We start from the raw sequence: 13,622 nt of genomic DNA, 5'->3' as shown, positions 1-13,622 counted from the left end.
CCGTAGCATGTTGTATTTGTGTACTAAATAAATGCTGTTCGCTCTGCCTCGAGCTACCGTCTCCGACTCCCATCTCTCGGCACTACACTGGTGACCCTGACATTGGTCTCGCTGAAGTATCAGGGACCGAACCGAACATGGCAAACGATGCCGTTATTCTTCGATTGCCGGAGTTTTGGGAGCATTCTGCTGCGGCGTGGTTCGCCCTACGAGGGGTTGACGACGACGCCGCGAGATATTACCACGTCGTCTCGAGCCTCGGGAGCACTACAGCGGCGAGGACGGTAGGCATCATAACAGCTCCGCCTGCCCGGAATAAATATGAGGCGTTTAAGACGCACCTACTCGGAATATTCGAGTTGTCACAGTCAGAGCGGGCCCGACGCTTGCTGGCTATACGAGGCTTGGGGGACAGCAAACCTTCGGAGCACATGGAGATGATGTTAAACCTGCTGGGTGCAGAACGGCCTGATTTCCTGTTTATCGAACTGTTTCTCAGGCACATGCCGCCACACGTGCAGACGGCACTTGCCAATACAGCGACTACTGATCCCCGTGCTTTGGCAGAAGAGGCAGACCGCTTCTACCTGGCCACTCGACACTTTGCCCCAGGGCTAATAGCCTCGACATGCGGTTACACGCCGCAGGGGGGAGGGGCGAGGAAGATCAGGAGCAGCGCTGCCGCAGGCCTGTGTTATTACCACGCGCGTTTCGGCGCGAGGGCGACAAGATGCCGTTCCCCTTGCACTTTCGTCATAACGCATAAACGCAGACACCTGCGCCCAGTAGCAGCGGTGAGCGCAGGTATGTCGAACCGGCTGCTTTTCATTAGAGACACACTCTCCGGTTGCAAATTCCTCTGCGACACCGGAGCTCAGAGGAGCGTTCTGCCAGCTACAAAAGAGGACACCGCCGGCGATGATAGAGGTCCACGCCTGACGACCGCCAACGATACCCCTATCCGCACCTACGGTACAAGGACCGTGGAACTGTGTTTTGGGGGCCAGCGGTTCACGTGGGACTGCATCACGGCCGACATTTCGTTCCCACTACTCGGGGCAGATTTCCTGGGTGCACACGGGCTCCTCGTGGACATTAGACATGGCCGCCTAATAAACGCGCAGACACAGGCTTCGTTGGCATGTGTCCGCGATGAGGCGACATACGGCGGCCTTCTTACAGCTTTCACCGACCACGAACCCCTCACGTTTTCGGAGTCAAAGGTAGCGGAGCCATGGTCGGCACAACAAGAGCTCACGCACGATTCCGAGTGCGCCGCGAGACACGTCGCCGAGAAGCCCAACGTCGTCATCGGAGCTGTACAGCCGGACCTCGACTACGTCAACAGGGGCTCGGAACAGGCCTCCGACCACGGCATCCCGGCCCTCGGGACTGCAGATTCCAGTCTACGCCTGGAGGACGTCGCGATTGGTCACTCGGGTCCGACGCTGCTGAATGACCTACCCACCGGACACCCTAGCCCACAGGCCCCTGAGGACTGGCGAAGGCTCGCCTTTGAGGTGGGGTACAACCACCACAAGATTGAACCCGCCCACGTAGGCATTTCCCAGCCCTTAGAGCTGGCCCTCTCCCCCCGCCGAGGCCGTGCGCCGCTACCCCGGGACCCGCCAACGACGGAGCCGCCGTTGGCCTCGTCGACGTCTGTGCCCCCGGGTGTCGGGGAGGACGCGGGTGCTTGCGCCGCCCCTACCTCCCCGCCCCTGGCTTTCCGCACTCACCGTGGCCGGTTCATGCCCCCGGGCGCCGTGGAGGGCGCAATCGCTTGCACCGCGCCCCGGGTTGTCCGCTCACGCCGCGGCCGGGTCGTTGTCTCTCCCCGCCGTGGAGATTTGGACCATGGATGAATTCTGGGGGGGCTTGTGTAGTGATTGTTAATGGTACATAATTCACCCACGGAACTATTGTTAGGAACAAGAGTTCCGCCCGAACATTATATGAGGTGGCACTTCCTGCCACCACAGGTCAGTCGTCTGCACGCAACGTAGCCGTAGCATGTTGTATTTGTGTACTAAATAAATGCTGTTCGCTCTGCCTCGAGCTACCGTCTCCGACTCCCATCTCTCGGCACTACAATGTATACAATATACAATACATCACATGAAAACACAAAACAGAATAGTCTACATAATAGTAAAAGTGTATGACAAATACAGGGTAATACAGTCATTTTGCAGTTTTGCAGTTGGGACCCGACTACAGAAAGCAGCGACATTCTTCTTGTAGCAGTATGGGGGAGGGGAGGTACAGGTAGTAGAAGACATGATACAAGTTGTAAAATGATCGTACAGTAAACGACGATCTGTTTAGATATTTACAGTTACGGCACTTCTATGATTCAGAAATGAAGAGCAAGATTTCAGCAGGAGGTAACGGGGTGGTAGGAAGGATGGTGGCAGCATATAGACGAACCCCAGTGAAACTAGTATCTGAGATGTACAGAAATCTACAAATCCGTAATAACCGTGACTCGTATAATGTGAAGAAGAAATGGGAAAGTGAATTGAATATAATTTTACCGGAGGATGATTGGCATTCAATATGCGAGACGCAACATACTTCCACCAGCTCTGGAGGATGGAGAAATAATAATAAAAATAAGCAACTAGGTGGAGACAGTGTGGGCAGATTGATGCCAATCACTCTCACATCTTTTGGTTATGCACTGAAATACAAATATTTTGGAAGAGTGTTATCCAGGAAATATATAAAATTCTAAGCTATGAATTTCCCATGGAACCCCAGATAGTCTACCTGGGACTGCTCTCAGAGGAGATCATTCACAAAGAAGACTTTTATCTGTTCAAGATCATGTCACTCTCGCGGGGATTTCACTGCGCTGCGTGAAATCACTGCGCCCCGACAGGAGTGGTTCGGCAAAAAATTGTTCAGAGTATATTTGCTTAGAAAACATAAATGTCTAATTCAATTATTTTTTATTTCTCCACGTGGTAAATACACAGGTCACAACATGTTTACATGAACGTTTTGGAGTTGTATTTGGAGTGTATTTCGTGACTGTAGGGAACTTCAGGGTAAAAGTCTGACCCACTTCCAGTGATGAAGCTAAGCTACGCTAACGGTGCGGGTGTTCCCTAAGCCTAATGCATGCAGATAGACAAAAAAGGTATGTATCTTCTTGTCTAACTCCAGGGAAGATGTTAAATAAGCTAATTTCCCAACATTTTGGAGTTTTCCTTTAAGTGGTGGTGGTCGTCTTCTTAATGTAATGTACGTGGATAAACTGAAATAATAAACCAAAATAAAGAGCAAAACAATTAAATAAAAGATTGTACAGTGGAGAAGTAAAAATATAATCAAAATCAGCAGTGTAACCAATATAACAATATAATTAACTATAATGGACATGCGCATAAGGGCAAGTAGGCAGTGTAAAAAGGTCAAGGTGCAAGATGAGGGTATGCATACCCTCTCTAATTATATTTGCCCTACAATAAATATAGTTACAATATATATATATATATATATATATATATATATATATATATATATATATATATATATATATATATATATATATATATATATATATATAATCTAATAATCTAAAATCTAATCTAATATATATAATCTAAAAATGCTAAATATAATGCTAAATATATGCTCTGATGAAGTAGTATACAGTATACACATAAGGTGCAGTATGCATAAGGTATGTAGCTGTGATATACTTCATACGTTATATATTGTCCATTTAGGTGGGAGTTAGACATACTCAGTGATGGAAATGTAGTCATTTACATTTAGTCATTTAGCTAAATCCACCACTACATCTGGGATCCAGGAGATGGCGCCACAGGAGACGATCTTCCACGGCGGCAATGGACTCTGCTGAACCGTTTAAGAACTGGGGTTGGTCGCTTCAAAGCATCATTGAAGAAGTGGGGCCTGGCCGCCTGGTAGACAGCGCTGAATGCGAGTGTGGAGACCCTGAGCAGACTGTCGAGCATATCCTGACCATCTGCCCCCTATACAGACCACCCTCTGCCCCTATACAGACCACCCTCTGCCCCCTATACAGACCACCCTCTGCCCCCTATACAGACCACCCTCTGCCCCCTATACAGACCACCCTCTGCCCCCTATACAGACTACCCCCGGAAGCCAGCCTCTTTGACGTGGGACCAGAGATAAGGGCATGGCTACAAGACAGAGTTGGACCTCTGATGTGACACGAAAGAAGAAGAAGAAGTTTAGCTGATGCTTTGATCCAAAGCGACTTACAAGTTCTGTACAACAAGTCGGCAGGAAGGGTACAATTCTGGCAGCTAAGGGTCAGTAAAGATTGTTCGTAAAACGGTGTTGAACGCTCTGGAACTCTCTCCCGGCTGAGATCCGCTCCGTCGCATCCTGGGACTCCGACGGCCCCGAAAACCCACCTGAGGGTCTGAAGGTCCCGGCCCCCCGGCCCTGTGGGGGCACAGCACTCTAGACTCTGGGTGTGAAGGTCACAGCACTCTGAACCCTGGGTCTGAAGGTCCTCGTCCGGCCCTGTAATAATAATAATAATAATTCATTTTATTTGTAAAGCGCTTCTCAGGAACCCGAAGTCGCTGACATTAGGCGGGGAAAACAGAGAAAAACAAAGAAACAAAAGGAACATAAGACCACGGGGGAGACAGGGAAACATAAAGCCATAGTAACAAAGATCAAAACTGGTTGGAGGGGGGGGGGGGGGGGGGGGTTTATGGGTGGGGAAGGTTGAAGGCTAGGGCGAACAGGTGGGTTTTGAGGCAGGATTTGAAGGTGGAGAGTGTGGGGGAGTCTCTGATGGTCTGAGGGAGGGAGTTCCAGAGTCTGGGTGCAACGCGTGAGAAGGCCCGATCACCAAAGTTTGTGGGGGCACAGCACTCTGGATCTGAAGGTCCTGGACCAAGATAGACCCGGTGTGTCTGGTCGGCTGTTCGTCTCTCCACCTCTCTCTCCAGCATCTGAGTCAGTGCTTCTTACTCATGGCCCTGGAATAGATGGAATGAAGGATGAATAATGCACAGAGGGATTAATTATGGATGGCCCCTATCGGAGAGCGGGGGGGGGGATAGCGAGGGAGAGAGGTGAAGGGGACTGAGGTGGTATTGATCTCGGCGTGTGTGTGTGATGTGTGTGATGTGTGTGTGTGTGATGTGTGTCTGTCTGTCTGTCTGTCTCCCTGTCTGTCTGTCTGTCTCCCTGTCTGTCTGTCTGTCTGTCTCTGTTCCTCTGTCTGCCTCCCTGTCTGTCTGCCTGTCTGTCTGTCTGTCTCCCTGTCTGTCTGGCTGTCTGCCTGTCTGTCTGCCTGTCTGTCTGTCTCCCTGTCTGTCTGGCTGTCTGCATGTCTGTCTGTCTCCCTGTCTGTCTGTCTGTCTGTCTCTGTTCCTCTGTCTGCCTCCCTGTCTGTCTGTCTGGCTGTCTGCATGTCTGTCTGTCTCCCTGTCTGTCTGTCTGGCTGTCTGTCTGTCTGTCTGCATGTCTGTCTGTCTCCCTGTCTGTCTGTCTGTCTCTGTTCCTCTGTCTGCCTCCCTGTCTGTCTGTCTGTCTGTCTGCCTGTATGTCTGTCTGTCTGTCTGTCTGTCTGTCTGTCTGTCTGTCTGTCTGTCTGTCTGTCTGTCTGTCTGTCTGTCTGTCTGTCTGTCTGTCTGTCTGTCTGTCTGTCTGTCTGTCTGTCTGTCTGTCTGTCTGTCTGTCTGTCTGTCTGTCTGTCTGTCTGTCTGTCTGTCTGTCTGTCTGTCTGTCTGTCTGTCTGTCTGTCTGTCTGTCTGTCTGTCTGTCTGTCTGTCTGTCTGTCTGTCTGTCTGTCTGTCTGTCTGTCTGTCTGTCTGTCTGTCTGTCTGTCTGTCTGTCTGTCTGTCTGTCTGTCTGTCTGTCTGTCTGTCTGTCTGTCTGTCTGTCTGTCTGTCTGTCTGTCTGTCTGTCTGTCTGTCTGTCTGTCTGTCTGTCTGTCTGTCTGTCTGTCTGTCTGTCTGTCTGTCTGTCTGTCTGTCTGTCTGTCTGTCTGTCTGTCTGTCTGTCTGTCTGTCTGTCTGTCTGTCTGTCTGTCTGTCTGTCTGTCTGTCTGTCTGTCTGTCTGTCTGTCTGTCTGTCTGTCTGTCTGTCTGTCTGTCTGTCTGTCTGTCTGTCTGTCTGTCTGTCTGTCTGTCTGTCTGTCTGTCTGTCTGTCTGTCTGTCTGTCTGTCTGTCTGTCTGTCTGTCTGTCTGTCTGAGTCATGTCTCTTGTCTCCTGTGTGTCCGTCTCCTCTCCTGAACCCAGTGAGACTGTCAGGGATGCTGCTTGCTGAGCTATTTACACTCCATAGCATCAGACACACTCCTATCAGACCCACTCCTATCAGACCCACTCCTATCAGACCCACTCCTATCAGACCCACTCCTATCAGACACACTCCTATCAGACACACTCCTATCAGACCCACTCCTATCAGACCCACTCCTATCAGACACACTCCTATCAGACACACTCCTATCAGACACACTCCTATCAGACCCACTCCTATCAGACCCACTCCTATCAGACCCACTCCTATCAGACCCACTCCTATCAGACCCACTCCTATCAGACCCACTCCTATCAGACCCACTCCTATCAGACACACTCCTATCAGACCCACTCCTATCAGACCCACTCCTATCAGACACACTCCTATCAGACCCACTCCTATCAGACCCACTCCTATCAGACACACTCCTATCAGACCCACTCCTATCAGACACACTCCTATCAGACCCACTCCTATCCGAGCTCCTGGAAGCTATTCTCAGTCCTCGCTCCATAATGGTGGAACGAACTTCCCACCACAGTTTCTTTTACTATTACTATTCTTTTACTAATTATTAGAGCTGGGCCGTTAACGGCGTTAACGTGCTGCGTTAATGCGAGACTAGTATCGCGCGATAATATAATTGACGCCGTTAATCTTTTTCTCAACGTTGGGTCTGTATTGTCCTTAAATACTTGCCGTAGTTCACAGCTGTGGTGCCCGGAAGTGATTGCACCTATGTACCGGAGCTGTAGTCCGAATAATGTGTTAAACTAAAGTAACTTTAGTGGTCCGGTAATCATTGTTATACAGGTGTGGTTAAGAAGTCCTCAGGATATAACACAATTCGGCGATGAGGACATCTGAATCTGCGCAATGCAAGAAAGAAGAAGTCCGTTGAGAGCTTTGTTTACATTATTAACGTTAGCTTAGCGAGTTAGCATGTTAGCTCACTTTGATCGGGCGGCACTTGGAAACATCTACAAGAGGAGGAAATCCACTTTACACACTAAAGGAAGGATCGACTGGACTATCGTGAGTGTTTACAACAGAAATGGCTTGGGTTTGGAAATATTGGACCGTTTGATGACAATGTGGAGCAATATGAAATGAAAATGGGAGACCCTGATGTAAACAAGACAAACGTCTTTCTCTGGTCTGCATCCCCTTAACAATTGTGTGTATTGAGCCGTACTCAGACTGTAGTAGCTGTTCAGTGTTCTCTTGGAGGTGGACCTGAGACTGTAGTAGCTGTTCAGTGTTCTCTTGGAGGTGGACCTGAGACTGCAGTAGCTGTTCAGTGTTCTCTTGGATGTGGACCTGAGACTGTAGTAGCTGTTCAGTGTTCTCTTGGATGTGGACTTGAGACTGTAGTAGCTGTTCAGTGTTCTCTTGGAGGTGGACCTGAGACTGCAGTAGCTGTTCAGTGTTCTCTTGGATGTGGACCTGAGACTGCAGTAGCTGTTCAGTGTTCTCTTGGAGGTGGACCTGAGACTGTAGTAGCTGTTCAGTGTTCTCTTGGAGGTGGACCTGAGACTGTAGTAGCTGTTCAGTGTTCTGTTGGATGTGCACCTGAGACTGTAGTAGCTGTTCAGTGTTCTGTTGGACCTGAGACTGTAGTAGCTGTTCGGTGTTCTCTTGGATGTGGACCTGAGACTGTAGTAGCTGTTCAGTGTTCTCTTGGAGGTGGACCTGAGACTGCAGTAGCTGTTCAGTGTTCTCTTGGATGTGGACCTGAGACTGTAGTAGCTGTTCAGTGTTCTCTTGGATGTGGACCTGAGACTGTAGTAGCTGTTCAGTGTTCTCTTGGATGTGGACCTGAGACTGTAGTAGCTGTTCAGTGTTCTCTTGGAGGTGGACCTGAGACTGTAGTAGCTGTTCAGTGTTCTCTTGGAGGTGGACCTGAGACTGTAGTAGCTGTTCAGTGTTCTCTTGGATGTGGACCTGAGACTGTAGTAGCTGTTCAGTGTTCTCTTGGAGGTGGACCTGAGACTGTAGTAGCTGTTCAGTGTTCTCTTGGAGGTGGACCTGAGACTGTAGTAGCTGTTCAGTGTTCTCTTGGATGTGGACCTGAGACTGTAGTAGCTGTTCAGTGTTCTGTTGGACCTGAGACTGTAGTAGCTGTTCAGTGTTCTCTTGGAGGTGGACCTGAGACTGTAGTAGCTGTTCAGTGTTCTCTTGGATGTGGACCTGAGACTGTAGTAGCTGTTCAGTGTTCTCTTGGATGTGGACCTGAGACTGTAGTAGCTGTTCAGTGTTCTGTTGGACCTGAGACTGTAGTAGCTGTTCAGTGTTCTCTTGGAGGTGGACCTGAGACTGTAGTAGCTGTTCAGTGTTCTCTTGGATGTGGACCTGAGACAGTAGCTGTTCAGTGTTCTCTTGGAGGTGGACCTGAGACTGTAGTAGCTGTTCAGTGTTCTCTTGGATGTGGACCTGAGACTGTAGTAGCTGTTCAGTGTTCTCTTGGAGGTGGACCTGAGACTGTAGTAGCTGTTCAGTGTTCTCTTGGAGGTGGACCTGAGACTGTAGTAGCTGTTCAGTGTTCTCTTGGAGGTGGACCTGAGACTGTAGTAGCTGTTCAGTGTTCTCTTGGATGTGGACCTGAGACTGTAGTAGCTGTTCAGTGTTCTGTTGGACCTGAGACTGTAGTAGCTGTTCAGTGTTCTCTTGGATGTGGACCTGAGACAGTAGCTGTTCAGTGTTCTCTTGGATGTGGACCTGAGACTGTAGTAGCTGTTCAGTGTTCTCTTGGAGTTGGACCTGAGACTGTAGTAGCTGTTCAGTGTTCTCTTGGAGGTGGACCTGAGACTGTAGTAACCTACTGTGTAGTAGCTGTTCAGTGTTCTCTTGGATGTGGACCTGAGACTGTAGTAGCTGTTCAGTGTTCTCTTGGAGGTGGACCTGAGACTGTAGTAGCTGTTCAGTGTTCTCTTGGATGTGGACTTGAGACTGTAGTAGCTGTTCAGTGTTCTCTTCATTTATGGAACTGTTACACTGAGCTTGCACTGAATTTGTTGAGAAACCTGCTTCTGCAGCAGTCTGTGTGTGAGCAACCAGTCAGCAGCATTGTGAATTCAGAGATTCACTAAAAGACACATTGAGAGACAGGTTTGTGTGTGGATTAAGAAATGAAGGTGCACAGAAGAAACTACTGACAGAGAGTGATTTGACACTGGAGAGAGCTGTCAATATCAGTGTAACAATGTTAATGGCATCAAAGGAAGGGCACAGAATATTACGATAAATCTGGTTTTAAAAGAAACACTGGAAATTACAAAAAGAAGAGACATGTTCATGCTGTTGAACAAGGAGATAGAACAGCTAGTGACTCCTCAGATGAAGAGGAGAGGATACATCTCCTCCTCTGGTCATTATTTGGGTAGAACACACATATTTTGAATGCCTTCGGCAGATTTTTTTTTAGCCATTTTAATCTAGATTAATCTAGATCAATTCCAGGATTGCAGGTAGATTAATCTAGATTAAAAAAAAATATCTATGCCCAGCTCTACTAATTATGCACTCTGCTACTAAGTAATCGACCTTGTCTATATTACTACCTACTATGCTAATATGTCTATACTGTTGATTGAATTGATTGATTGATTGAACAGATTGCAGAATGGGTACAGTACAGTACGGCTCAATACACACAATTGTTAAGGGGATGCAAACCAGAGAAAGACTTTCGTCTTGTTTACATCAGGGTCCCCCATTTTCAATTAATTTATGACATACACAACATACAGATATAAAAATCGAATCTAATCATCTGTACTACTCTTACATACCCTTAGCTGCCAGAGTTGTACCCTTCAGACTGCCAAATCCATACAAGGACTATTTGTGTATATATAGCCTTCATGTACATATTTGTACATATTTCTATATATAGCCTTCATATACATGAATTATGTCTATATATAGCCTGCATGTACATATTATATAACCTTCATGTACATATTATATAACCTTCATGTACATATTTGTATATATAGCCTTCATGTACATAATTATATAACCTTCATGTACATATTATATAGCCTTCATGTACATATTATATAGCCTTCATGTACATATTATATAACCTTCATGTACATATTATATAACCTTCATGTACATATTTGTATATATAGCCTTCATGTACATAATTATATAACCTTCATGTACATATTATATAGCCTTCATGTACATATTATATAGCCTTCATGTACATATTATATAACCTTCATGTACATATTATATAACCTTCATGTACATATTTGTATATATAGCCTTCATGTACATATTATATAACCTTCATGTACATATTATATAACCTTCATGTACATATTTGTATATATAGCCTTCATGTACATATTATATAGCCTTCATGTACATATTATATAACCTTCATGTACATATTATATAACCTTCATGTACATATTATATAACCTTCATGTACATATTTGTATATATAGCCTTCATGTACATATTATATAACCTTCATGTACATATTATATAGCCTTCATGTACATATTATATAGCATTCATGTACATATTATATAACCTTCATGTACATATTTGTATATATAGCCTTCATGTACATATTATATAACCTTCATGTACATATTATATAACCTTCATGTACATATTATATAACCTTCATGTACATATTATATAGCCTTCATGTACATATTATATAGCCTTCATGTACATATTATATAACCTTCATGTACATATTATATAACCTCCATGTACATATTATATAACCTTCATGTACATATTATATAACCTTCTAGGGCTGACCCCTATTAGTCGACTAATCGGTCGAAAGGAGCCGTAGTCGACCAGCCAACCTCTTAGTCGAATATATATATAAAAAAAATAAAAAAAAATATAATATGCAACCTTCATGTACATATTATATAACCTTCATGTACATATTTGTATATATAACCTTTGTTGTGAAGGGCCAGATTAAACCGAATATATATATTTATTTATATATATATATTTAATTGTATTTGTATATTCTCTAATATTCCCTGATATCCCTTGTATATTCCTTGTACAATATGCATTGAATGTCCATTCTAGCCTACTGAACATCCCATAATAGTCTCCATTCTACTATTGGTCGAGACCTTGGTGCCAGGCTGCCATACCCCTCAGACCCAGTTCAAACGTACCGCTCCACATGTACGAACAAGTCCTAGTTCCGCGTAGGAATCTGACTACCGCACCACTAATGGGACTATTTGTTCATAGTGCGTATATATACTGCGCTACTAAAGTAGGACTTCCTTTTCAGTCCAGTTTCTTACCCTCCAATAGAGTCACAGACGTAAAGCCTCCCCGCGACGCCACGTGTGGGAGTAAGGCCAAGTTCGCCTACCATCGGTATTGAGACATCGTGTATATTAATATTTGAATAGTCATATTTGGCACTATATCGTCGAGTTGGACGTAGTCTATTAAGCTAATAATAGTCTGTTAATATATAGTGCTTCGTGCGGTGAGAATACTACCGTAGTCAGTACCCCATCGTTTCGGGCAGAGAACTGGCTGCTTATCCAGGGTGGTTGACCCCACGTGAAGCTGCACCCGAGGAGCCCCAGAGCCGACGAGCGAGTGGACCTGTATACCGGATTATTCTACCGACGACAGCCCGCCTTCCCAGGCACGGATTATGCTTTGTATACATTGATTATTCCATGGATAAAGACCCCCGACACTGCCGTGTGTTGGAACCCCCCCCCCCCCTGGAGAGGACGCAAGGTGAGGAGACGCTCTGCAAGACGAGGTCGCTTCACGTCTCTCCTCCGTGGACCGGAGGAAGCCGGCCCACAAAGAGTCCATCTGCTTTCATCTGTGGTCCAAGGATCGCCGGCGCATTGAACGGCACTACAGTGGGTTCACCTGGGATACCCTTGGCCGGATGAGGCAGCCGGATTCTACCCCCCCCCCCCTTCCTACTCCTGTCGGCTTACAAGCGACCGGATTAACCCCCCCTAGCGTATCCAGTATATAATCATTAAAGTATCATTGCTGTTATTCCTTAAACTATTCCAGGTCGTATATGTACCACCTGCGCCTTCAGAGATTGGACATTCTCTATTGATATACCGACGAATACTCTTGCCATAAAAGTGCATACTAATTTCCATTCATAAATGTGATTGATTTGATTAAGTGCTTGCTCTACACACCATCGCTGTGTAGAAATAAAGACCTATTTCTAATTCGTACATTTGTGTTGGATCCGTTTCATCTACGTGACAGTGTTCATCATAATATATTTATGCCGTGTACTGGGTGGCCGAATATTAAGTACAAAGGTAGTGGTAGTAAGTATCATATCTAGTAATACAGTCAGGGAATTGTACCCCTCAGTTAAAATTGGTCCTTCGAGCCGGATGGTAATTAGTGTAATATTAATATAGTGTTATTAATATTGAAATGGCCTATGATGAACACTCCACGAAACGATCCTCCTAACCAACGCCCGCAGCGCGAACGACGGCTCCCTCAGTACTTAGAGGCTTACGCTGTCAGTCAACAACCTAGTCTTCTACTAACAGTAAACGCGGTAAAACTAGAAAGTAAAAGTATGTCTAACCCCAACGCCCAGACTACCCCGACCATAGAGGCCCCTACGGGTTCTAATGTAACTGACCAAGTTCACGGTGGGGACCAGTGGGAACCAGACATGACTTCACACCCCGCCAGTACTGAAGAAGTAGTCCCCGATGAGTCCCGGGAGGAATACAACGCTACCGAGAGAGAACTCGGCACGGAAGAAGACGGGGAGAGCACCGTGGAGATAGAGCTCCAAGGCTCCGCAAGGAGTACCCCGAGGGAAGGCTCCCCTATACAACCGCCTTCTCCCAGCGAGGCAGAGAGGACCCTACAGCAGGCCTTCCTCATCAGCCTGAACGAGATCCAGCAGCGGAGCGAAGAAGAGCATATACGTCTAGAAATAAGACGCATTCAGAGAGAAGAGAATGTGGCCCGAGACCGAGCAGACAGCCAGCGAGCAGCTGCTGGTGCTCTACGGGACGCAGAGCGCGACAGACAGCAAGCACAACTAATAGAACAGCTGATCAGACGGACAACACCCTCTCCCTCCGCCAGAGGCTCCAGGAACTCGTCTAGACACACCTCCAGGGCGGCATCCCCTAGCCGAGTAAACAACCCTGAACTTGACCAACAGACGAGGTCTATACCCCCCACAGACCACCTCCCCCCACCGGTCCAAGCGAGACCTAGCAACCGGGAAGGAGCAGCATATCCTGTGGAGAGGCTAAACCAGAGACTACAAGCACTGGATGACCTAACTGAAGACGAAGAGGAAGAGGAGGAGAACCA

At 46.7% G+C, this 13,622-nt stretch overlaps 1 protein-coding gene across 1 annotated transcript in view; it reads left to right on the top strand.

Moving 5' to 3' along the window:
- LOC311235806 (Fanconi anemia group C protein-like) overlaps window positions 1-13,622 on the top strand; it is a 71,020-nt gene that overhangs the window by 45,447 nt on the left and 11,951 nt on the right. The gene's annotated exons all lie outside the window — the stretch shown is intronic.

Source organism: Notolepis coatsorum (genome assembly GCF_963971535.1).
Source record: "Notolepis coatsorum genome assembly, chromosome: 10".
NCBI lineage: Eukaryota > Metazoa > Chordata > Actinopteri > Aulopiformes > Paralepididae > Notolepis > Notolepis coatsorum.
This window is presented reverse-complemented; position numbering and strand designations above follow the sequence as displayed.